The 25,126-nt window shown below is 39.2% G+C and overlaps 1 pseudogene; it reads right to left on the bottom strand.

Moving 5' to 3' along the window:
- Positions 1–1,318: 1,318 nt before the first annotated feature.
- Positions 1,319–19,345, bottom strand: LOC148023342 (uncharacterized; annotated as a pseudogene).
- Positions 19,346–25,126: the final 5,781 nt, after the last annotated feature.

Raw genomic sequence — 25,126 nt, 5'->3', positions numbered from 1 at the left:
CAAGATCCAGATATTTTAGACACACAAGACATGGTGGTGGAAAAAAAAAGCAAACAATCTATTAGAAGTCTTCCAATGGTTTTACAGACAATACTGGCATAAAACAAAGTCAAAGGAGGCTAAAGTGTTATATGAGAGCTCAGATACAACAAGGGCTATACAAATTTACTGAAAATAGACAGAGAGCATATAGGAGGTTAGATGCAAGAGAAAAGTTTTTACAATGGCTTGAAACTAAGCAAAGGATGGACTTCAAGGCAGAGCTTGACTTAATGATGGATTTCCTTGCTCTTCTTTGGTGCTGTCTTTAATCTCCCACTCTATCGGTCCTCTGCACTTCAAAAGCTCTTGTTTCCTATATCCCACCAGATTTTTCATATTCTTTGCACTACCTGTATGTGCAAGGACATATGCACCTAGAGTAGCATAGTATGCTGCCCTAGAGGCTACAACACCAAGCATATAGCCAAAGACCCTAATAGCCTCCTGCTTCTCTACAAGTATTATTTTTTCCACTCCCCTATGCAAGGGTTGAGTTCCAACAACCCTTGAGAGGGCCTTCAAAGCTAGAAATGGAACTCCTGGATTTGTGCTAAATTTATTGTGGTAAATTATAACTGTATATGTATTTATGTCACCTATGTAGTGACCCAAGCTTTGATTTCTGCCTGTGCCATGGGCCTTGAACCTTTTGCTCTCCCCAAGAACTTATTTGGGTCTTCAATGTCAATCTACAAAAATAAAAATCTTAATTTAGATACTTTGTTTCAATCCTTCATGTGAAAAAATATCAAATACAAACTTATACCTGTGGATTTTCATCATTTTCTATCAGCTCAGTTGAGTGAAGATTTATTGAGTTCTTTGGTTGAGTCTCTTGTGGCACTATTTCCTGAGCATTTTAAAATCCCAAATCTTGAATATTTGTCTCCTTTGAATTTCTTGAAATTCCTCTTCTAATGGAAGGCCTTTGCTTTCATAAGCCACACAAAGATCTAAAAAATATTGCCCTACTATAGCTTTGTCCAATAAAATTATCACCCTGGGTATCCAATGTAGAGATGGGATCTATTGAACTATCTATAAAGCCTCTATCATTTTGGCCCCACTTTGCAAGGATGGTTAAACAATAGTCTTCCCTCAAGTCATAAAGATGTTGTATGTTATTGAGCAGGACATAATCTTTGTTGTTGATTCTGTAGCTTGGAAATGTTGGAATAGCCTGCAAAGGGTTTTCTAAGTCAATATCATCATCATTGATATTCTGCTCAACCTTGGTTAAATTATGGGTCTTGAATTTTGCAATATCAAAAACCCTTCAAGTTCTCCTCTCTTCTTGTTCCTTTTGAAACTCCTCAGCTGCATCATCAACCTCCTGTGCCTCAACATCAGCTGTCTCTACCTCTCCCTTTGCTTCAGATTTGGGAAGACTCTCTGATATCCATTGAAAGAATACAAGAAGTGCCATATTCTTTTCTAGAATCTGGTAATTACCATTGACATGCCACTCACATTTCTCCAATATCCTCTTGAAATCATTTTCAAGGAGATTCCACTTGTGGGGACAGGAAGATGACTTAGAGATATAGCTTGCCTCAACAACATCTGAGAAGTGGACATAATTATCAACCCTATGATCCCTTGTGAAGAGGAGAAATACCTCTAACAAATCCATGAACCTATTTGAAAGGGATTGAAGGAGATAATTGAGGTCCATTGGTGTGTTGAACATCTGGCCTATACTTGACAATTTAGATACATTTCCAGTACTCATAAGAAATTCAAAAACTTTGACCTTTGGAGCATCTTCAACATCCTCAACCTCTAGATCTGCAAATGAGAGCTTCCTCTTACTCATCCTTTTAAATCTTGAGGAAAGGTAGATATTATTGAGCTGCACAAAAATGGAAGGGAAGGTAAAAAGAGGTATATGAGGAATTCGAATAGCTCAACAATGGTAAAAAAAATATGCTATAAGAGGTGTAATTGGAATATGTAAGGATTATGGGCATGAAATCTTGGAAAAGGTCTTAGTAGTTAACTATTGATGAGTTATGCGAAAATAGAAGGGAAGCTCAAAAAATCTATATGAAGAATTCACGCAGCTCAACAATGGTAAAAAAATATGCTTTAAGGGTTGTAATTGGAATACTGAAGGCTAATGGGCATGAAATCTTGGGTGTAATTGGAATACTGAAAGCTAATGGGCATGAAATCTTGATAGTTAACTATTGATGGGCCGCGCAAAAATAGAAGGGAAGCTCAAAAAAGCTATTTGAAGAATTCCCGCAGCTCGTCAATAGAGATTCATATGCCTGAAAGGCCAAGAGGTGTATGTGTGTGTGTGTGGAGTGTTATTGTGGATGAAAATGGGCAAGATATGAATGATGAAAAATGTAAAGTGTCATCATAAAATCCTTTTCCTTTTTATAGGTGAGAAATGTGACCGTTGCCTCACACGTGTGTAGCACATTTCCCAAGGCGCCACATGTGTGAGGCAACCGTCACATTTCTCACCTATAAAAAGGTGAGGAGAAGGGCAGTATTACTTTATATTCTCTCCATTCCAACCCATACCTTCCTATTTCGAATTCCATTTTCTTGCCTATACACATACATTGCACACACACCTATTGATGAGCTACGCGATTTTAGAAGGACACTCCCCCCACCTTCTCCATTGAATTCACACAGCTCATCAACATATCCTGATTCACACTTATTGCCAAGCAAGTCCAACTCACACCCTCTAAAAACCATACTATTTCTCATTGATGAGCTACGCGAATTAAGAAGGACACTCCACCCTTGTTCACTATTGAATTCGCACAGCTCATCAACTGTCTGTTTTTCACCCTCATTGCTTAGCAAGGCCCATATTCAACCTATTCCCTAGCCCGCACCCACTAAATAACATATTTTTGCCCATTCACGAGCTACGCGAATTTAGAAGAAGGCTCGCCATTTTCTTTACATAGATTTAGCACTACTCATCAATGGAAATTTTTCTTCCCCAAGGCTAAGCTTTGCCACTTACATTGCTATTCTTTACCTCCTTTGCTTTTAGATATATTCTTTCACATTGATAATGTGCGCAAATTAGGAAGGGCACCTCTATCTCCTTGTGAATTGATTTCGCATAGCTCATCAACACTTCTTTGCTATGGCTAGAACAAAGCAACTGCAAGGAAGGAAAAGGTTGACCCTAGAGGCATACGAGCCAAGATATACAAGGATTAGAGCCAGGAAAAGAAGAAGCCACCCATGACAAAGCGAAAGTTCAAAAAGTATGTCACCTCCCTTAGAGCGATAAGGAGGGCAGTGAAAGCATTGAACCTTGCAATACCAAGGCTACCTTTCCAAAGGCTATGTAGGCAGATCTGTGACCAAGGAGTATTTCCATGAGATGGCAGAGATCAGCCCTTGATTGTCTCCAGGAGGCAGCTAAAGATTTCATCATTGACTTTTTCCAGGACTCTTACATTTGTGTTGCCCATGCTCATAGAGTCACTCTCATGGATAAGGACATGGTTGTCCTTAGAAGACTGATGTATAGATTTAGTAAATTTCTTAAGCCCGTACCATTCAGGGATGAAAAGACCTTCAACATATTGAATATACCTCCATGGAGGAAACCAAAGCCAGAGGATAAAAAATCCAATGAGGAGGAGGTCAAGTACAAAGATGAGGAAGGGGGACATAAGAGGCAAACCTAAGCAGGATGCAAGGAGGGGGATGAAAGAAGAGAGAAAGGCAATGGAGAAGAGTGAAGAGCAGCTAGCCTACCTGGAGTAGGAAATGAAGGTACTTTTCACCAAAGTTGATGTAGATGGATTCCTTGTAGTTGCCTTCCCTCCAGATGATATTGTGAAGAGAGAGGACTACATTTTCTTGGACCATGAGTGCCTGACACTACTTAGGGACATCAAGAGGGAGATAAATGACACCATTGTGCTAGAATCATTGAGGTAGGAGAAGTCTTATGCTAAATATTTTTTATTCTTTTATTTCACAATATCAAAATCCCATCTTATTTGAATGTCTAAGTTCTTGAAGGGTAATGATGCATAGTTTCCAGCTGGGAGTGCAACAAAGGTGGAGGTTATTGATCCCTCCATATCAGTGTATCTCAGGAGGATGGACACTGAGGCTGCTTCATTTAAGCACTGGGTGGCCAAAATTGATATGGAGACCCTTGAAGTGGTCTTACTGCCCTATAATGAAGGGTAAGTCCTTTTAACCAAAGCTTCTGTAATTACAAGACTGATATAGATTTTCCAAAAGCCATTGGAGTCTAACATTTACAACTAATAATGATTTACGGAAGCCATTGGAGTCTTATTATCATAGACATAGTTGACAAGAAATGTTTTTATCTCAATTCTATGAGAGGATCACATGGTATAGCAAAACTGTAAGCAATTTCATAAAACCTTCACTATGGTTACCTCAAATACTATATTAGGTCAACCACTAATTTCTAATACATTGATTGTTTTGTTTTGTATAGATGTGCAATGAGATTCATGTAGCTTCTGAAGAGTTGTCCACCAATGCCTCCAATCTTATCTACAGTTGAGTATCACCAAATCAAGGTACCTTGATCTCTTAGTTATGTTATACAATCATGGTTTCTGCCTTTCTTAAGAGTAGTCTAATTTCTCCTTATTCATGTAGTGTCCAATCCAATCTGACTCCCACTCATGTGGATGGAGGGTTGTTATAAATGCTGAGAGGATGATTAAGTTCATTTATGATAATGAACAGAAGAATATAAAAGTTTTTTGTATGGATGTGCAATGAAATTCATGTAGCTTCTGGAGAGTTGTCCACCAATGCGTCCAATCTTATCTACAGTTGAGCATCACCAAATCAAGGTACCTTGATCTCTTAGTTATGTTATACAATCATGGTTTTTTGCCTTTCTTAAGAGTAGTCTAATTTCTCCTTATTCATGCAGTGTCCAATCCAATCTGACTCCCACTCATGTGGATGGAGGGAGGGTTGTTATAAATGCTGAGAGGATGATTAAGTTCATTTATGACAATGAACAGAAGAATATAAAAGTGAGTATTTCAATCCACCTCTTTTGTAATGCAAAAAAATTCTACACTTATTTTTACAACCCTCTTACTTTCTAACCCCCTTTTCTTGTTTTGGCCAGTTTTCCTTGGATTGTTACAATGATACACAAGTCTGGCTTGTAAGAGCCAAAATCATTGTAACAATGGTTGTGAATAATTTCCCCCTACAGAAGCAAAAGAAGAGGAAGAGAAAGGGCAAAAGAGAAGGGACGGCAGGGACCTCCAAGGAGCAGGATGAGAAGGAGAAGGTCCCTACTCCTAAGAAGCCAAGGACTCCAAGGAAATCCAGAAAAGCTAGAGAGGAGAAAGTGGAGGAGCAGAAGGAGGAGAAGGAGGAGGAGCAGAAGGAGAAAGAAGAAGCAGAAAGAGAAAGAAGAGGAGGAGAAGGAGAAAGAAGAGGTGAAAGAGAAAGAAGAGAAGAAGAAGGACAAAGAAGAGAAGGAGGAGGACAAAGAAGAGAAGAAGGAGGAGAAAGAAGAGAAGAAGGAAGAGAAAGAAGTGGAGAAGAAAGAAGAGAAGGAGGAGGACAAAGAAGAGGAGGAGGAGAAGAAACAACAACAGGAGGAGAAGAAAGAGGAGGAGAAGAAGGATAAGAAGGTGAAGCAAAAGAAGAAAGCAAGAAAGGCCGAAGAGAGAACACCACCAAGCACGCCTTCAAAGCCAATACCTGCCTCTACCAGGATGAGTCCAAGACACAAGAAATAGATTGACTCTTCTCATTAAAAAAATACTTTGTACATCCATTTTCCCTTTTGGGTTACATTTAGGTGGAAGTTTTTTGTTTATCTCTAGCATTTTGTAAATCCTTGATAGTAATCTCCAGCAACCTTCTTAATCCGAGATATGTAATCTCCTACAGAAAAGGCAAACAAAAGTTTGCACTTGTAAATATAATTCAAAGTATTTTGATATGTAAGTCTTTGAAGAAATCAATCTAATTATGTTTTCATGTTTCTTTTACCTAATTACTTAAACAACAGCATTTTGGATGTCTTTGCATCTTATATTCCTTTCACTCCTTTTAGAGACTTGCAAAGAGTGTAAAGTAAGAAGATATGCATGCTAGTATGAAATGTTAAGAACATTAATGTTAGTGTAAAAAAAACTTGCCTTTTTGTCATCCACTTTGAAAGCAAATGAATTTGGCAATTCAATTTCTTCATTTAGAAGATTCTGTCTCACTTGTTGCAATGTACACATGGCCCTTATCTTTAAAATAGTGATAACTTCATTGTTGAGCCACAAATCAAGATCAATGACTGGATTCACGCCAAAATCTTCCATGTCTTGGTCTAGAGGGAATAGGACACCACCCACATGGTGCCATCTACTATAATAAAACGTCAAAATGAAGTTTTGTGTAGCAACCATATACTTGCAAGAAATTGACTCTTGATGCACCTTACATGTGATTCCACTAACTACTTTTGTGTCCCAGCCTTCATCAACAAACTGAAGAACATTTTTTGCTTGCAAGCTTCTCACTGAGAACAAAGTTTTACACCTTCTAGCTTGCATATTAGAGAAGAAGTCTACAAACACAAGGATAGGCATGAAGAGGACAATTTTACTCTGTTTACTGGCAATATTAGGTTTCATACATCTCTGAAGTTCATTGAATAGCTTACATCTATAGCACTCGCTTGTGTTAGAATTTGGTAAAGGCCACTCCTCACACCCAAAATCAGGAAGTGGAAGCTTGGTCAGAGAACCCCATGATCCTTGTGAGTTAGGAGAGACATAGAAATGGTCATAAAAGAGCACACCATTCTCTGCAAGGGACCCTCTTGTTCTTCCTTTATAGAGTTCCTCTCCAACAGAGGCATGAAAAACATCAATAATATCAACAATACACTCCACTGGCTGCCATTCCTCTAAGTTGGAGGGATATAAATCTACAACATCAAAAGCTAAATGCTATAAATCTATAAAATCATAAATCTAACTTCAGTTTTAACATGCAAAGAGAACTTATAGTTAGGCCTGTGTAAAGGAAGATCCCAGGTATTTGGTTGAAGATGATATGCATAAAAACATGTTGTACCAGCACCTCTTTGATTGTCTTCATGTTTGAGCCGTGTCTAAAATCCTTCACTCTTCCTTTCCAACACGAAATGAATGGATTGGTGGTTATCTATTTCTTTCTCCTGTTTTGTTGCATAGTTATCCAACTACCCTTAGCTATGGTAATAGGAATCCATCTACCCTCCTGCATATCAAATGTATTATATGTGGATATATATTCAATGGAGGTACTAGGACGTTTAGATTTGGCATAGTTTTCTATAGCCAAAAAATGAAGAAGAAGAATGAGCAAGAGAAGGAGAAGGGGGAACAACAAAATTCAAAATGGCGAGAAAGAGGGGAGGGGGGGGCCTTTTGGCTCTAAAGAAAGTAGGTGGCCTCGTGAAGAGAGAAGGCTGAGCTCGACATTTGTCATGATGGTTTGGGGGTGAAAAAGGAAGAGCTAGAGGAGAAAAAAGGTGAGCTTCTGACATGAAAAAGACCCTTTCACGAATTTGCCCCTAAATAAAATTAGCAAAAGAAATGCACTTCTTATTTTCAAAAAGAAAGATTCCATAGCGTAATCTCTCCTCTCATTGGCTAAGAGCACTCTCTCTCTACATGCTAAAAGGCAAAAAAATGACCTCAAAGTTCCCCTAATGATTTGGAGGGATATTATCATCACTTCCTCATCTTATTGCAATATGCACCTCCAAGAATGACTTAAGAAGTCAAGGTGGCTAGATTCATTATAGCTTTGAACCCTCCATTGAATTCTCATTTGCGATCTCTTTGATTGGCTACTTTCATAGACGTATTGGATGGTGGGAAGCCAATGAAGTAAGAAGTGAATTTAACCAAGAAGTGCAAGGAGGAACCTCTACCAAATTGGGATGTTAAGTGGAATCATTCCAGCTTCAAATCTAATCCTCAATGGGAGATAAGTTAGCTACCTATTTTCCTTAAAGAGAAGGCCTTCATAGAGAATTTGTGCCTTAATTGTCTTGATCCAAGACATTGTGCTAGAGATTGTCCTCCAAACCCTAATCTACGTCATCCCTCAAACCTAAATCCTTCAAATGTTCACAACTCTTGGGACCCTAACAAGAACTTCAACCAAGAACCTAACCCCAATAAAGGCTTCTCAGATCGAACTAATCCTCTAGCTTCTAGAATTTTATGAATCTTTCCCAAAGGAACTTCTAGCAATAGCACATCAAAAAATAGGTGGATTTAGAGGACCTCAAGGAGCATTCAAGGGTAATGAAAGTCAGTCTAATGTTGGATCTCAAATAGTGAGATATAATCCTAAAGCAAATCAAGGTGACAAATCTAAGGCTCAAGTGAATCAATTCATTACAAGAGAAGAAGAACATAGAGATCAAGCTAGCTTATGTCTATTTCAATATTGAGCACCAAGGAGCAAATCAACATTATAGGTGTTAAGAGGCCTCAGTTCCAAATTTCATAATTTTCCAACTCTTCTAAATAATTTCCCTAATAAATTTATTCCTAAAAGCTCATTAAATTAGAAAATTCTCTATACTCTTAATTCACAAATTAAGGGGAAAGTTATCCTAGGTTATACTAAGTGAGAGGAAGTGATTAACAAATCCTCTTAGCTTAATTAAGTGTTTAGTTAATTTCCCCATAAATTCTATGTTATTTTTTCACTAATTTTAGAATTTTAAATTCCATAATTACACATCTATTTATCTTCTCCTAGTCCCCTACTCAATTTTCTAAAGTAACTCTTTAATTAGATTTCCCGAAATTTCATCATTATAACGACACTACCTTCTCAATTAAAAATAAAATTAAGCCTTTTTTCAAAAAATAAATTTATATATATATAATCCATGTAAAGAGGAGTGAGTATTTATGTTTCTAGAGTAAAGAATCTCTAGTTTGAATAAATAAAAGAGAAAATTTACATATTCTACTAGCGAAAAATGATAAATTAGGTTTTCCTACTAGCAAAAATGATTAAATAGAGGTTGCCAAACAAGATTTCTCTTCCGTATGGGTTAGGCAATGATGTAGGTAGGGGGTCTTTATATAGTCTCTAGGGGGCCAGGTGACTGTATAGGGCTTATTTTAGCCTCTAGAGGGCCAGGTGACTATGTAGGGCTCATTTTAGCAACAAGAGGCACCTCTCTTCTTGTAGTTCTTTGTTTGATTGGCTGAGAATGTGCTAAAAATGTGTTTTACCCCTCTTTTGAGGACTTGCTAAATTTCTTACATTCTCGGTGCTCCTAGAGTGGAAAGTTTTCACATTTTTTCCTTTCGTGCTAATTCCACTTACATTCTTTCTCCTTATCCACAATAGTTTGGAAGAGAAACTTTCATTTCTTACTCAAATTCGGGTATGTCAACCTTCCGAGAGCGAAAAACTCCAAGGAGGTAATTTCTGAGTAAGAAAATTCATACTATTAAATTTGCATAGTTCTCTAGGAAACTCTAAGTTCATTAACTTTGAAAGGGACAAGATCCCTCAAGTACGCACAAACTTACACAAGATTGCACAAAGATCAAGCATAACAATTGAAATCTCCATGCATAGGGTGTAACATAGGGTAAAGATCAAATAAAAGCATCAACACAAGAATGGGTTCAATCTCCCCCTCCAAATGGCGGCACCCTTTCCATCTTGAGTATTTATATATTAAAGGGTGCCCTTTGTGCCAAAACTAGGGTGCACGACAAGGGGCTTCTTTATTTACAAGAAGGAGCTTTTATCCCAAAAGCAAGCTCCTATTTTTATTGTATGTCTTATCTGTTTATCTCAAGGCTATTTACAAGTGCACCCTCTTAGGGTATTTATTTACAAGTGACTATTAACCATAGTCATAATAAAAATCTGGGTAATCTCGGCCGCTAGTAAGCCGTCCACAATGTGTTCCCGCCATCCGCCGATCCTGCCCTTCACTTCATTATCACTCTCTCCAACCTACAGTTGTCCATCACACACAATTAGTATTCAATACACCAACAACAAACAGTAAATCGATCAATTCAATCCAGCTATCCATAAGAGTATAGCGCCCATTAACCATGGATGTTACACACTAGGAGGGTACAGACACCCCATAACATCCCTCCTACCCAGGATAGCAACTGTCCTCAGTTGCTTCACTCACAACTATCTAGTGTGTGATTATAACAGTCCAGAAGTTCGGGATAAGTACGGAAAAACGTTTAGGGAAACCATTTAGCATCTTCTCTAGGATGGTTCTTAAAAGTCACAAGATAATGGTTATACACAAAACCAACACGTGTGGTGGTAGTCTCATGGTCTACTATAGCATCAGGGAGTAGTTGTTCCTCTTGATCCACCAATTGAGGAGCTTCATCATATATAGGATGAGATGGAGCAGTACCCTTAAAAGGTTTCAAGAGACTAATATGAAAAGAATTATGTATCTTCCAATGATTAGGCAATTCAAGACGATATGCAACATCATTAATTTTGTGAATGACTTTGAAAGGTCCATAAAATCATGGTGCTAGCTTCACAAAGGGGTTAGTGTCAACACTTTTGATACGACGCTTTTGAATGTGAAGCATCACATAATCTCCTGTCTTAAAAAGATAAGGCTTCCTGTGCTTATTAGCTTGACGAGTAAACAATTCTTGTGAGAGGGAAATGGCAGCACGAACATGAGCATAAATTTTATCAAAATCAACAGTTAAATTGTCAGCAGTAGGAATAGTATTTGATAATTGTGTAACAGGTGTAGGGAGTGTGTGACCATATACTATTTCAAAAGGTGCTTTTCTAGTAGCAGAATGAGTGGTGTTATTGTATGCAAATTGCAAAATGTGTATGTAGTCATCCCACCTTTTTGGTTGTGTATGAACATAAGCTTTGAGCAAATCAATGATTGTGCGATTAGTGATCTCACTCTGACCATTGGATTGTGGATGGAATGTAGTAGAATAGTCTAAGGTAGTACCTAGATTAGAGAATAAAGTTTGCCAAAATGCACTACAAAACGTGGAATCTCTATCATATACTATTACCTTAGGTAACCCATGGTGAGTGAACACATGCTTCAAAAATAAGTTAGCGGCTTGAGGTGCAGACAATTTCTTATTACAAGGAATGAAATAAGCCTGTTTGCTAAAACGATCTATGATGGTCCAAATCATGTCATGCTTATGCATCGTTAGAGGAAACAACGTAACAAAAATATGTTCCCAAGGTCTCTCGGGAATAGGGAGTGGATGGAGTAACCCTAACTTCTTGCTTATGGTAGACTTAACCTTTTGACAAATCAAACATTCAGCAACAAAGGATTTGACATCTTGTTTCATAAGAGGCCAAAAGAAGTCACGAGATAGATTTTGAAATGTGGCTGCTACACCTCTATGGCCCGCATAAGGTGGATTATGCAATTTCTCTATGAGAGGGTTTTGAAATGGTTTAGAGATGCACAATTTCTTTTGAAAATAGAGAAATTTGTCTTGAATAGAGTAATCAACAATTGATTGTGCATTGGGTTGATTCATTTGAGTCCAAATATGCTTAAAATCATCATAAAGTGCATAAGTGTCATGCATAGATTCAAATGAAATACCATGAATGACCGATAGTAGGTGATTAAGAGTTGGCTTTCTACTCAAAGCATCTGACCAAGATGGTATTGAAGAATTGGTTGAAAACTTTGAATAAATGTGGCCCACTTAATATGCCTATCTGAAATCAATGGCTGTGAGAATAAATGTTTTAAACTTTGATGAACAGTTTTTTATAACCATTAGGGCCAAAAACACTTCAAAAAATGCACTTTTGTTAATCACGGGATTAAGGAAAGGGCCAAAGAGAGTTCGCCACGTGTGCAAGAATATGGTATTGTTGTCTCCTCTTTTTTAGAGATAGTGGAGTCCATTTCGTGATTCTCTCTTCTTTTTTATCCAAAACCCCTAAAGTCTGACATGTTTTGGAGTCCCAAAGACGTTATTTACTTACAAATCTGACAAAATACATGACAGAGATGTGATGAAATTAATAATGAGTTTTTTGAAAGTCGGGAGATCTTTCAATATTGTTTTTGGCGCCCAATACATACTCATTTGTGTTCTTGGTGCTACTTTTTAGTTTATTCACCCCTCTTTGAGCTTCTTTCTCTGCACTTTCATTCTTTTCATGGCTTCCTCTAGGTGCCCTTCTCATTTAATACACTCTTGCACAGTCTATAGCCAGGGAGCACATGGAAATTTTGAGCCCAAAACCTTTGCTGTAAATGATTGGGTTACCATGCTGCCATCTTGCAAGGGCTCTCATAAGGTGAAAAGAAGAAAACGAGATGATATAAAACATCACTGGAAGGGGTGTATCATTGCCTTCAAAATTATGCCTGAAGGCTAGTTTGTCAAGGTGCAACATGTTTACATGGCCAAGGATATGCACTTGCCTCCAAACGATCGTGTTCCCTAACAAACACATTGTAAGTTATTAGTTGAATAATGTATATAATTCTTTTCCATTTATGCAAGTTCTAACAAACGGTTCGTCATTATAGATATCTTTCTGTCAACAAGTATTGAATGGCAACTTGTGGAAAGCCTAAGTGGGACTTTCCATGCCATTCATAAGGTATTGGCAGACATTATTTATGCCAATCAAACTGTGTCTTTTTTTAGTGAATGCAAGGTTTTTATATATTATGCACAGTATGTGGCTCCCTCTAAAGCGGATAGGTATGGGAATATCAAAGATTTGCCATTGCCAAGTCTTTCATCTCTAAACTGGGAGATTCCTGACAAGGTAACAGTGTAGAGTTTCAAATTCAAAATATCTCAGGATATTAAAAAGTCCATGACAGCTGGAAGGATCTTGGTTTGTACCCCTCCATATCTTCGTGGCTTGCTTCAAAACAGCATATTTACAAAGAACGAAGGTATCCTGGCTAAGTAGAAACTTTTTGGAAGAGGATTTGGACAACACTATAGGGACGCATTGGAAATTTAGAGAGTGCGACCATAAGGGTGATATCTTGAGATGCAGTGCATGCCCTCAATCCTTGGATTTGGCTTATAGTATCCCTCGCCAAACTCTTGCTTTGGGATTTGATTACAGGAGATACAAACTAAGATTGGGTATTTGGGTTCCCTTGGATTCCGATACAGATTGTACACAATATAAACTTGCGGTTCATGTTTTGCCGCATGAAGAAGTAAAGAATGTGAATGTTACTTCCAATTGGAGTCTGAAAGATGTGAGGGACACCTTGGAATTTCTAGACAATACATCCCCTAGATATAAGTTCAAAGTGAATGGCATAACAATTGGTAAAAGAGCCGAGTGCTCTTTCTCTTGTACGAGTTGTTTGTCTCCCACAATTGTGAGTTTTGAGCCTTGAGAATGAAAACTTTGCAAGAATTTATCTTAATAGACTGTCCTTAAGATATTTTTTAGTGGGAACTCATAAGCTATCATGAAGCAAGTTGCCTTTGGAATGTATATAAATAAAATGAACATTACATTTGACTTACAAGTGAAAATTTTCATTACACCATGAGGTACAAAAATTTCATATAAATGTACAAAGCCAAAATAATAAGGCTCGTGTATGCTTATGTTTGTTATTTTGATTCTTTATTGATTTCTTCAAATATATTTTTTCTCACAGGGCCTTTCTTTGATTGTTGAAAGAATTTCACCTTTACAGGTAGTCTCTTTTCTTGGGGCTTAACAGGGGATGGATCAAATTTCAGAGGAGAAAGCATTGGCATTCCTTTTTTTTTAGACTCTGCAGCAGTGGTCCCATTGCCTTTGCCCTTGCCCTTACCCTTACCATTGCCATTGTCCTTACCCTTTCCCTTGCTTGTGCCCTTGGCCATTGAAGTTTTGGGAGGAAGAGGGGAGTCAGGATCATATGGTGTGATTGCCTTGTCCAGAATTAACTCAATGCATCTCTCCCTTATCCACCAAACATATGAATCAGGATAGTCTCTACACTATAAGAATAAATGTTATAAGTTAGTGAAAAGAAATCATGATAAGGGTTACACAAACATCAAATGAAATTCTCATTAGTCCCCCCTTACAAGGCCCTTTTGAGGTCCAAAGTTTTCCTAATAAGTGACCCCACTAGCAACCCCTATGGCCCAAGCCATAGGGTCAAGAGATAGGGGGTCCTCACTAATAAGTTGCATATATCTTGAATCAAAACACATATCACCATGGAGACATAGGAATGTATAGGAGACCCAACATAGGGTCAAGATATAGGGATTCTTCACGTTAAAATGTGAAGAGAAAACCCAAAGTTTGAGTGACCACTAGCACAACCCCTATGGCCTAAGGGTCAAGACATAGGGAGTCTCCACTAACACGTTGCATATATCTTGAATCATTTGTAGGAGAAGAGGAAACCCATATGACCACACAGAGATAAGAATGTATAGGAGACCCACTAGCAACCCCTATGGCCATAGGGTCAAGATACAGGGATTCTTCACGTTAAAATGTGAAGAGAAAACCCAATGTTTGAGTGACCACTAGCAACCTCTATGGCCCTTAGGCCATAGGGTCAAGATATAGGGAGTCTTCACTAACAAGTTGCATATATCTTGAATCATTTATAGGAGAAGAGGAAACCCATATGACCACGGAGACATAGAAATGTATAGGAGACCCACTAGCAACCCCTAGGGCCTTAAGGCCATAGGGTCAAGATATAGGGATTCTTCAGTCTTTTGTAGGAGAAGAGGAAAGCCATATGACCACCACGGAGACATAGGAATGTATGGGAGACCCACTAGCAACCCTAGGGTCAAGATATAGGGATTCTTCACGTTAAAATGTGAAGAGAAAACCCAATGTTTGAGTGACCACTAGCAACCCCTATGGCCCTTAAGGGTCAAGAGATAGGGAGTCTTCACTAACAAGTTGCATATATCTTGAATCATTTGTAGGAGAAGAGGAAACCCATATCACCACAGAGACATAGTAATGTATAGGAGACCCAATTGCAACCCCTATGGCCCTTAGGCCATAGGGTCAAGATATAGGGATTCTTCACGTTAAGATGTGGAGAAAACCCAAAGATTGAGTGACCACTAGCAACCCTTATGGCCCTTAGGCCATAGAGTCAAGACATAGAGAGTCTTCACCAACACGTTGCATATATCTTGAATCATTTGTAGGAGGAGAGGAAACCCATATGACCACAGAGACATAGGATTATATGGGAGACCCACTAGCAACCCCTATGGCTCTTAGGCCATAGGATCAAGATACAGGGATTCTTCACGTTAAAATGTGAAGAGAAAACCCAATGTTTGAGTGACCACTAGCAACCCCTATAAGGGCCATAGGGTCAAGATATTGGGAATCTTCACTAACAAGTTGCATATATCTTGAATCATTTCTAAGATAAGAGGAAACCCATATGACCACGGAGACATAGGAATGTATAGGAGACCCACTAGCAACCCCTATGGCCATAGGGTCAAGCTATAGGGATGTAAGAGAAGAGGAAAGGCATATGACCACCACGAAGACATAGGAATTTATGGGAGACCCACTAGTAATTGCGCAGGTGGTAATAAGTGAGGCAATAAATGCGGTAATGGATAATCACCAATAAATGCAGTAATTAGCACGGTAAAAATATTGGTAATATTTTTTTGCATTTTAACAAAATAATATGGATGACCATTTGGATGGGTCCATGTAGGACCCATCCAAATGGTCATCCACATGTTTTGTAATTATTAAATATTAACTTACGGCTTGAAGAGTCCCAACCACCGTGTTGAACTCGTCTTGATTTACATACCCATTCTAAAGAGCGAATAGCCATGTTTTGTACTCTGTGTGACCCTCTCAATTCTTTACAAGCCCAAGGAGAGGGCCACTGAGTCGAAGGAAATGGAGACGCTTGATGTGAAGCCCAAGGAGAGGGTCGGTACGAATGAAATGGGGACTCTCAATGACTCCAGCCTCTCAAGAGAAGAAGACCTATCTCAACCCCACCCCTCACCTCTTGCCAAAATTTTGACAGAGTCTCCTTTGTACGAAGAGTGAAAAACCCATTTTTTGACCACCCTAATCGAGGGCTCCCACAGGGGATTTAAGGTGAGTGTTTTTAATTGAAAAGAAAGAGAATGAATGCTTTACCAAAAATGACAAAGCTAGATCTTGGGCTCCATCCAAGAATGATAGGAAAAGGGGGAAGGGAATTCTAGACCTCATCCTTCCTATCTTCCTTGGATGAATCCGCTTGTTACTCTTCGAGGAGAGAGGCCAAATGCGCTACGCATAGAGCCCAAATCCACTACATTTGTTACATGCGCATAGAGCCCATTAGCCCAAATGTGCATGTGTAGCACATATGCGCTACGCATAGAGCCCAAATGCGCTACATATGTGCATTTGGGCTACATATGCACATTGTGTAGCCCATAGCGCTACACATGCGCATTTGGGCTACACATAGAGCCCAAATGCGCTACATGAGCGCATTTGGGCTATGCATAGAGCCCAAATGCACTACACATGCACATTTGGACTCTATGCGTAGCCCAAATGCGCTACGCATAGAGCCCAAATACGCTACATATACACATTTGGGCTACATATGCACGTTGTGTAGCCGATATGCCCTACACATGCACATTTGGGCTCTATGCGTAGCCCCAATGCGCATGTGTAGTGCATATGGGCTACGCATAGAGCCCAAATGCCCTACACATGTGCATATGGGCTATGCATAGAGCCCAAATGCGCTACACATGCGCATATGGGCTATGCATATAGCCCAAATGCGCTACATATGCACATTTGGGCTACACATAGGTATTGGGTAGCCCATATGTGCTACACATGCGCATTTGGGCTCTATGCGTAGCCCATATGTGCATGTGTAGCACATTTGGGCTCTATGCATAGCCCAAATGTGCTCACATGCACATTTGGGCTATGCATAGAGCCCAAATGCGCTACATATGCATTTTGGCTACATATGTGCATTGTGTAGCCCATATGTGCTACACATGCGCATTTGGGCTACACATGGGCATTGTGTAGCCCATATGCGCTACACATGCGTATTTGGGCTCTATGCATAGCCCATATGCGCATGAGTAGCCCATTTGGGCTCTATGCATAGCCCAAATGCGTTCACATGTGCATTTGGGCTACGCATACAACCCAAATGCGCTACATGTGCACATGTGAAGCGCATATGGGCTACGAATAGAGCCCAAATGCACTACATGAGCGCATTTCAGCTTACTACGCATAGAGCCCAAATCCGCTACATATGCGCATTTGGGCTATACATGCGCATTGTGTAGCCCATATGCGCTACACATGCGCATTTGGGCTACACATAGGCATTTTGTAGCCCATATGCGCTACGCATGTGCATTTGGGCTCTATACATAGCCCAAATGTGCATATGTAGTGCATTTGGGCTTTATGTGTAGCCCAAATGCACTCACATGTGCATTTGGGCTATGCATCAAGCCCAAATGCACTACATATGTGCTTGTGAAGTGCATATGGGCTACGCATAGAGCCCAAATGCTTACATTCACTCCTTCTATTTGTAACAACTTTGAATCCACTGTTCTACAAATATTTGAGATAACTCTCCATCCACAAGAATGCGCATCGCTTTGCAATGGAACTTCTTGTATAAGAAACGTATAAGGCCTTTGAGGATCAGCAAGATCCTCATATGTAGTATCCAAAAATGTAGAAACAAGTCTACCAGCACTGCAAAAGGAAGCTTTGTAAGTCCAAAATATTTTTTGTAAATAAAATCAAAGTAAGTAATTTTCTTTCAACATACATTCGTGCTTGACCATGAACACCGCTGAGAGAGTTCATAAAGATAAATTCTCTTGTAAGACAATTAATGTAGATGAGACTCCAATGCCCTCTGCAAATTCATAAAAGAGGTGAGCAAAAGGGTGAAAGAAAATGAATATAAATCTTTCTCTATAGAAAAAGAAAAATACCTTTCTACATAAGGGAAAAAGATGTGGTAACTTGTCACACTATCGAAGCTACGAAAAAATGGTGAAATATTAGAACGTGATTTTGCAAATAGTTCCAGAGAGAGAAGTGGATCAACAATATATATTGTTCTATGGATATCGAGAGTGAGAGAGGAGACCAATGCCCTGCAGTCAATAGCAAAAGCTATTCAATACAAATTACATCCAAAATATACTTGAACCTATAAGACTTTACTTACGTTTAAAAAAAACAAAAAATATAAGCCTTACATTATGCAACAAAAAACAACGGAGTCAGATAGTTGGACATTCCTTTTTTCCAACATGGGCTTGTCCTTGGGAGATATACTAAGATATTCCTCCTCAGGTTCCGCAAAAACATTCACAAGTATCTGCCCATACACTTTGCCCATCCTCTTGCTGTTGACGGGAGCAAGTGATGCAGCTTTCCTCTTGTAAACTTCGTCTTCAGTTTCCAACACCTCCTGATTTTTTTCACTCAAGAAAGACTCCTGTTGGGTGACACCCCTTGTAGAGTAAAGGTGAGTTACATCCTCAACCTTAAGCTTTTTCTCTTTCCTGGACAATTTTGGGGGAATGTTAAGGATTTCAAGGTCTTTTTGATCATTGGAACGCAACGGCCTCAGCACTTTATCGAACCTATACTTGATTCAGCTGATGATGCTGAAATCCTTATTCATAAGGGTGATTCTATGAGCATGGGCGGCAGCAATGTAAGCATCGTTCATGAAATCAATAACAAAATCTTCTGCGGCCTCTTGCAGGGCAAGAATGGCTGAGAGTTGCCACTTCTTATTTAGACCAGAGACATTTGCCACTTGAGACAATCTATCAAAGATCTCTTTAACGACTCTTATAAAAGCAGCCTTTGGAATGACATGATGTGTAGCTCTCTGGGCTTTCTTGATATCACTGAAACATCTCTGCATATAGAAGAACCAGGACTTCCTCTTTCTCTTTTGTGACTTGGGAGGTTCAGTGGCTTCAGCAGATGTAGGCTCAGGTGCAATTGTAGGGGATGAATCTTTCACAGGGCAAGTCTCACCCTTTGCTTCCTCAACTTCAGGAGAAGAAACATTCACTGCACTGAAATTCTTTAACTCCATGGAAGATGTTAGGCCAACACCTGGTGTAGGGGGGATTTCTGTGTTAAAATGCTCTGGGACCTGTGATGGCCCAGCTTCAGCAAAATTTGAACTACCCCCACTATCCTTCCTATCCAGATACACTTTTCTTGCAATTTTCTTTGTCCTTGCCATCCAGAGAAGCAAATACAAGAACCAGAAGGACAACAGCTGAAATAGCAAAAATCTGTAAATGCAACAGGCCTCATACGGCATGAGAAGGGACGAAAAGAGAAATGCCGATACGACGCGATATGAACAATACAAACAGTATGGAAGTGCGCCCTCGCTCCGTATTGGAGATTACAAGAGGAGAAATGCCGAAATGGCGCGACAGGAGGAATGCAAAGACGATGGAACCACGCCCTCGCTCCGTATTGGAGACAACAATGCCGATATGGCACGATATGGAGAAAACGAAGACAACGTAGAGAAGCCCTCGCTCTGTATTGGAAATGACACAAGGCCGATATAACGCGAGGGGGAGGTTACAAAAGCCTCGGACGAACGTCCTCGCTCCGTATCGGCACACCTTGTTTTGGCCAGCGAAGCAAAGGAATCAACAAAAAGACCACCGATACAACACGAGAGATTAGAAACGCAGAAGACGCAAGACTTGGATCACACTGTATCAGCAAGCAAGGCGGAAGAGCTCGAGAAATGTAAAGTGTACACGTAGGAAAAATAACCCCTTATATACCCATGTCAATCATGACACGTGTCAGACACGTGTCTGACGCTGATTGTGCCACGTGTCTGCGCATATCGTGCATATGCTACGTGTGGACTAATGACCGGTCCACGTGTTGGACAATAGCTACTGCCACGTGTCGAAGCCCAACAGATAGTGCCAGGTGGCATTATTCCGCGCCTACATAAGGGTGTGTCCCTAATCCGTACGGCTTTTTTCGGTTTTTTGTGGACCTCTATCTCTTCTCCTAATATGGTGCGAGAGCGAGTGTTTGTCTTCTTTGCTTTCGTCTGTTCGCGTCGTTTTGGAGGTTTTGCAGAGTCTTCCTTCAGCTTGCCTCCTAAGCTCATAGTGCCCAAGCTCGGGTGATCATGGTTGCGGCTCTTTCGTTAAGGTTCTTGCTAGAATCACTGATACGCCGCGAGGGGGCACATCCGTCTGAAGCGTTTCGGTCTTATCGCGCCGTATTAGCACAAGTTGGAAACATGTCTGAACCCACAGAATTCCTAGGCTCCAAGGTTTTTCCAGGAACTGGTAAAAGAAGAAGGCTTTCAAAAGGCTCAAGGGCATCAACATGTGATGAGCCTGTGCATTCTGTTTCTTCTCCATGCTCTGCCACCAGTGTGAGAATGCCAAGTACATCTCCAAGGAAGTGAACGTCGGTAATGAGAGGTCAAGGAGTATCAGAGCTTACTGATATCACTCCATTAGAGAGGCTTCTTGATTTTATCCTTCAGAATGGAATGGATCTCTCATTCTATGGAGTTGTGAAAAATGTCTTTAATCCTGATTGGGACCTTGAGAGTGTTTTGAAATCTTGTAAAAAATATATTTTAGAGGACTTTTTGGAGTTTGAAAATCTTGCAGGTCCTTCTGTTGAAGTTGTCACAATTGAATATGTCCATGTTCCCATTGGGTCAATAGGAAATGAAAAGTCAGTGTTTACTAAGAAGTGTGGTGCCCACTCTCTGGAGAGGTTTTATTCAAGAGACATATTGTGCTCCACTCATTCCAAAAATTGCAAGATGATGAGAAAATCTGCTGCTTTTATTGTTTTCACCCTTGTCAAATATCCTATGAAAGCTGAGGAGCAATAGTTGGAAGGAGCAAAGTCTGCCAGCTTTTGCATGTTGGATGATCTGGCAGATGAAAATGAAACAGAGGAGGTTGTAGATGCAGATTTTGAGGCTTCTATTTTTGCTGAGAATTTGGATGTTGCTCACTTCAAAGCTGAGACTATCATTGAGGAGAGCCAAGGAGATACAAACCCTCCAACTGATGAGAGTTCTTACCATACTGTTCCTTCTCTACCATCTATACCTTTCAAGGACAAGGAGTGCATTTTACTGTCAGATATTCAAAAACTTTTTAATCTCAGGGAAGATTATTGTCTAGCAATTATTGCAGAGGCTTCTGATGCTGCAAATGGGATAATTGACACAGAGAATGAATCAAAGGAAGAGATACTCAAACTTGATAAAGAAACTCTAGACGATAAGTTTATTGATGCTGGTGAGGCCCTCTCTCTTTGTTTTGAAAAGGCCAAAGAAGCTGAGAAAGAATTGAGTACTACTGATGAGGACTTCAATCGCATTCAAAGCGAACTTGGGATTTCCAATTTTGGAAGAGAGGAGTCTGAATATGTTAAAGAATTGATTAACACCAATGAGACATCATCATCATCAATAAATTTATGGAATCCAGTTAAATTGGACTATGATGAAAATCAAGTGGTAAGATAATTTTGAATTTGCTTTTACACATTGGTAGGTTTACATTTCATGCTCATTCAGTATGGGTTTTATTTGCAGTTGGAGATTGCTGATACAGATAACTTCTTGGGACGTGGCAAAGGATCGAGAGCTGCTGGTAGTACATTCAAAGACATTGCACTCGGCCACTACTTGGCTAGGATTGACCTTGATTTCTTTTTAGTACTTCATAGTAGTTTCTCAAAGGATGCAGCATGGCCCATACTTTGTATTAAAGCTCTTACAAGGCTTCTAGGTTTCTCAGGATTACAATATAATGCCCACAAAGTAATGTTTTTGGAAAAGACTGCAACAATTAGGATTTTTGACTACGGTCCAGGTTACTCTGCTTCTAGATCAGGATACTTTTTGGCATTCAGATCCTACGCCTTGGCTGCAAACCAAACTGATGTAAAATCTATAGCTGGCTACAAGAGAAAAAAATTTCTACGTTATAGAGGAAAGATTCCTGAGGAGGAAGAGAATGTGAGAGTTTTGGAAAACTAGCTTTGTATATATTCTTTCTTATATATAAAAGTGTGATTGCTCATGTGTCATTGCCATCTTTTATCTGCATTCTTTGAATTTGTCGTCGAAAAAACCAATTGAATAGCTCCTCCAAAGCATTGCTTTTTGTAACTCCTCCCCCATGCCTTGTGCTTCGAAAATAACTTGTGCGTGCTTAATAGTGGGATTTTTCCATGCCTTGGTTACTATAAGTTGCTAAGGGGCCATGCTCCTCCACAAAGTAAGGTCCATGAATATGAAGAATATGCTGCAATACAAAGTAACACTAATTTTATACCAATTGAAAAACATGTCAAAATAAGCCCATATTAAATAATTGTTACTTTACCAGATAAAAAGTGATATCTTTTTCTCCCCATGCCTCTTTTATCGCCTGAACAAGCTTTGTGATTGATCTTTTGAACTCTTCCACATATGTATATGTTGTCTTATGTTGCCTGAGGAGTTTCAGAAAAACATCAAGGTGTATCCAGGCCTCCATTCTAAGAAACGCAAGCCTCTGCGTGCTTGCAACATTTGTTGTGATCTCACATAGCTCTCTCCGACACTCCCAAGCCGCATTCACCTACCTTCCTGAATGGTTTCCTAAGAATTGTCTAGCTTTTGAGCCTCCCATAGAGACATCAACCAAGATATCTCTTGTTTTTCCTGAAAGTATTGGATCCTTTCTCAAGTGAACTTGGCCCCCATGAAATCCCATTTTCGATAGTAATGCCTCGCATTTATCAATACACTCATATGATAAAGATAATGGCTTAATGGAATATGCGTAGTCAAGATGCAACCTGAGAAGCTTATCGATTATTCTAATCTCTGCATGCAATGTACAAATATGAACATTCTTAAGAGAGATGGAAAGAATAGGATCCCATATGTCTTCTATGTTTTTAAATTTACTCAAATCTATAGAGTCTCTATTTGGGGCTCTTCTTACTGGTCGCAAACTACTCCAATCTTTGGATCCAATACTTTTTATGCAATAAATGCAAGGACATTTTGCATTTGCACCATTACATATTCCAAGCATACATTTGATAGTTTTCAAATCAGCACTCATATGCCATTCCACATTAAATTTACCAACCCCATCAACTACCAACATTTCGCCTTCACTTTGAGACTTAATGATATTTGGAATACCTGTATGGTTGAACAACCATTTCAACGTTTGATGATTTTCAATTGGTACCAAGGCTCCACCAATCCACCAAATCTCCATCTCGGATTGGATCTTATGCAATGGAGCTTGGCCCTCACCATTGCTATGGTCCAATGCCATGTTCATGAGGCAAATGCTAATTCTTTCCATCTTCTGTCCCTTTTGAATCTGTGCTTCATCCAACTTCAAGGCAAACTTTAGAACACTATAACTTTCTTCTACTGTGATTTTATGCATGTGAACCATTGCAATTTGCACCTTTTTTAGATCAACCCATATATTGTTAAACGCATTGTAATAAAAAATTACCTTTTTTTGTTTTTCATAGGACATAGACCTTTCGATGTGAATGTAATCTCCAAAAACATGTGGAATCTTGCGATTCATGGCAATTCTTGCAATCGAAACTGTAAGGGCTCAGGGCAATCCAAATATAGTTACCCTATTGCGTTTAAGATTTTTAAACCATAATCTAGAGATAGCACGATAACCTTTTCGACTTATACCCATAGTATCACATGTCTCTACGATTTCATTTGCTTTCACCGTGCCTTTTAAATCCTTCACTAACTCTTTGAGAGTTGGACCTCTCAAATCCGCATTTTCGGGTGACTTAAGAATCCTCAAAATATCTTTCTTATTCATGGTTTCCTTTAAAAGTTTGATTATTTCCTCATTCTCTCGGATATTTATGACTAATATGTTAGAGACATATTTCTTTGTAAGATTTAGTCTCCTTTTCTTTGCTCTCTCACACAAGCTGGTTATATTTTTTAATGGTCTCTTCCTCTCTCTAAATCCTACTGGAGTTTCTCTCAAGCGTGTTAGCTTATCCTGCAATGACTTGTTAACATTTTTCAAAATATCAATCTGACTTGTCAACTCTAAAATATTTGTTTGTGTAGTTTGTAGTGCTTTTTTCATTTCGTGCATTTGAGCTATATATGTGTAAGACGCAGAGTATAACCTCATATAGTAGCCAAGCATTCCATTGTAACCTTCTCCAGCATATCTTATATAGTCATGGACATTGAAAAAAGGAGGTGGTTCACCTGTAGAAGGATCCCTGGGATAAATATTTCCATCCACCCACAAATCTATATGCTTCATTCCTTGTGTTTGCAACCTGTTGGCTTCAATCTCATCTATCAATACTCGATGATGTATACTTCTCCAAGATGTGTAAATCGGATCTAGCTGAATAGATAGCTTGTATTTACATGTGCTTGCACCTATGTTATTTGAAATAGTATTGCTAGACATTCTAGCAAATGAACCGAGCAAGAATCTCACAGTGATAGGAAGAAAGTGCAACAAAAGGAATGGTAAAAGAGAATAGTGTGTAGAAAGAAAACATGGGAGCAAACAAATGCGAAGTTCGTACGAAAATCTCGAAAATACAAAATCTCTCGAGTTCCAAGACAAAAACAGCCGAAAAGGTGACCCCTGACCTGGATTAAAAGATGAGGGCAATTAATGGCCAACCTCTTCTAATGAACCAAATATTCTCTCATTAATCACATCTGGACAACCAAATTTAGAGGTTTTATTCTTCCTAAACCTCAACTAATTGGCAATTTAATCACTTTCTTACAAGTGCCATTTTTGAAGAGTTTTTGGCCCTAATGAAAGTCAGTACCCATCAAATAATGCTTCCAAATTTTAAGTGCATGCACTACATCAGACAATTCCTTATCATAAGTGCTATACTTAACCGGTCTAAATTTTGTGCTTTCATAAGCAAGTGGATGGTTATCCTGCATTAAAACAACACCCAAACCTTTTCC

This window comes from Lygodium microphyllum, chromosome 16 (genome assembly GCF_053477565.2).
Source record: "Lygodium microphyllum isolate KBCC chromosome 16, Lygodium_microphyllum_v1.1.10, whole genome shotgun sequence".
Taxonomy (NCBI): Eukaryota; Viridiplantae; Streptophyta; class Polypodiopsida; order Schizaeales; family Lygodiaceae; genus Lygodium; species Lygodium microphyllum.
This window is presented reverse-complemented; position numbering and strand designations above follow the sequence as displayed.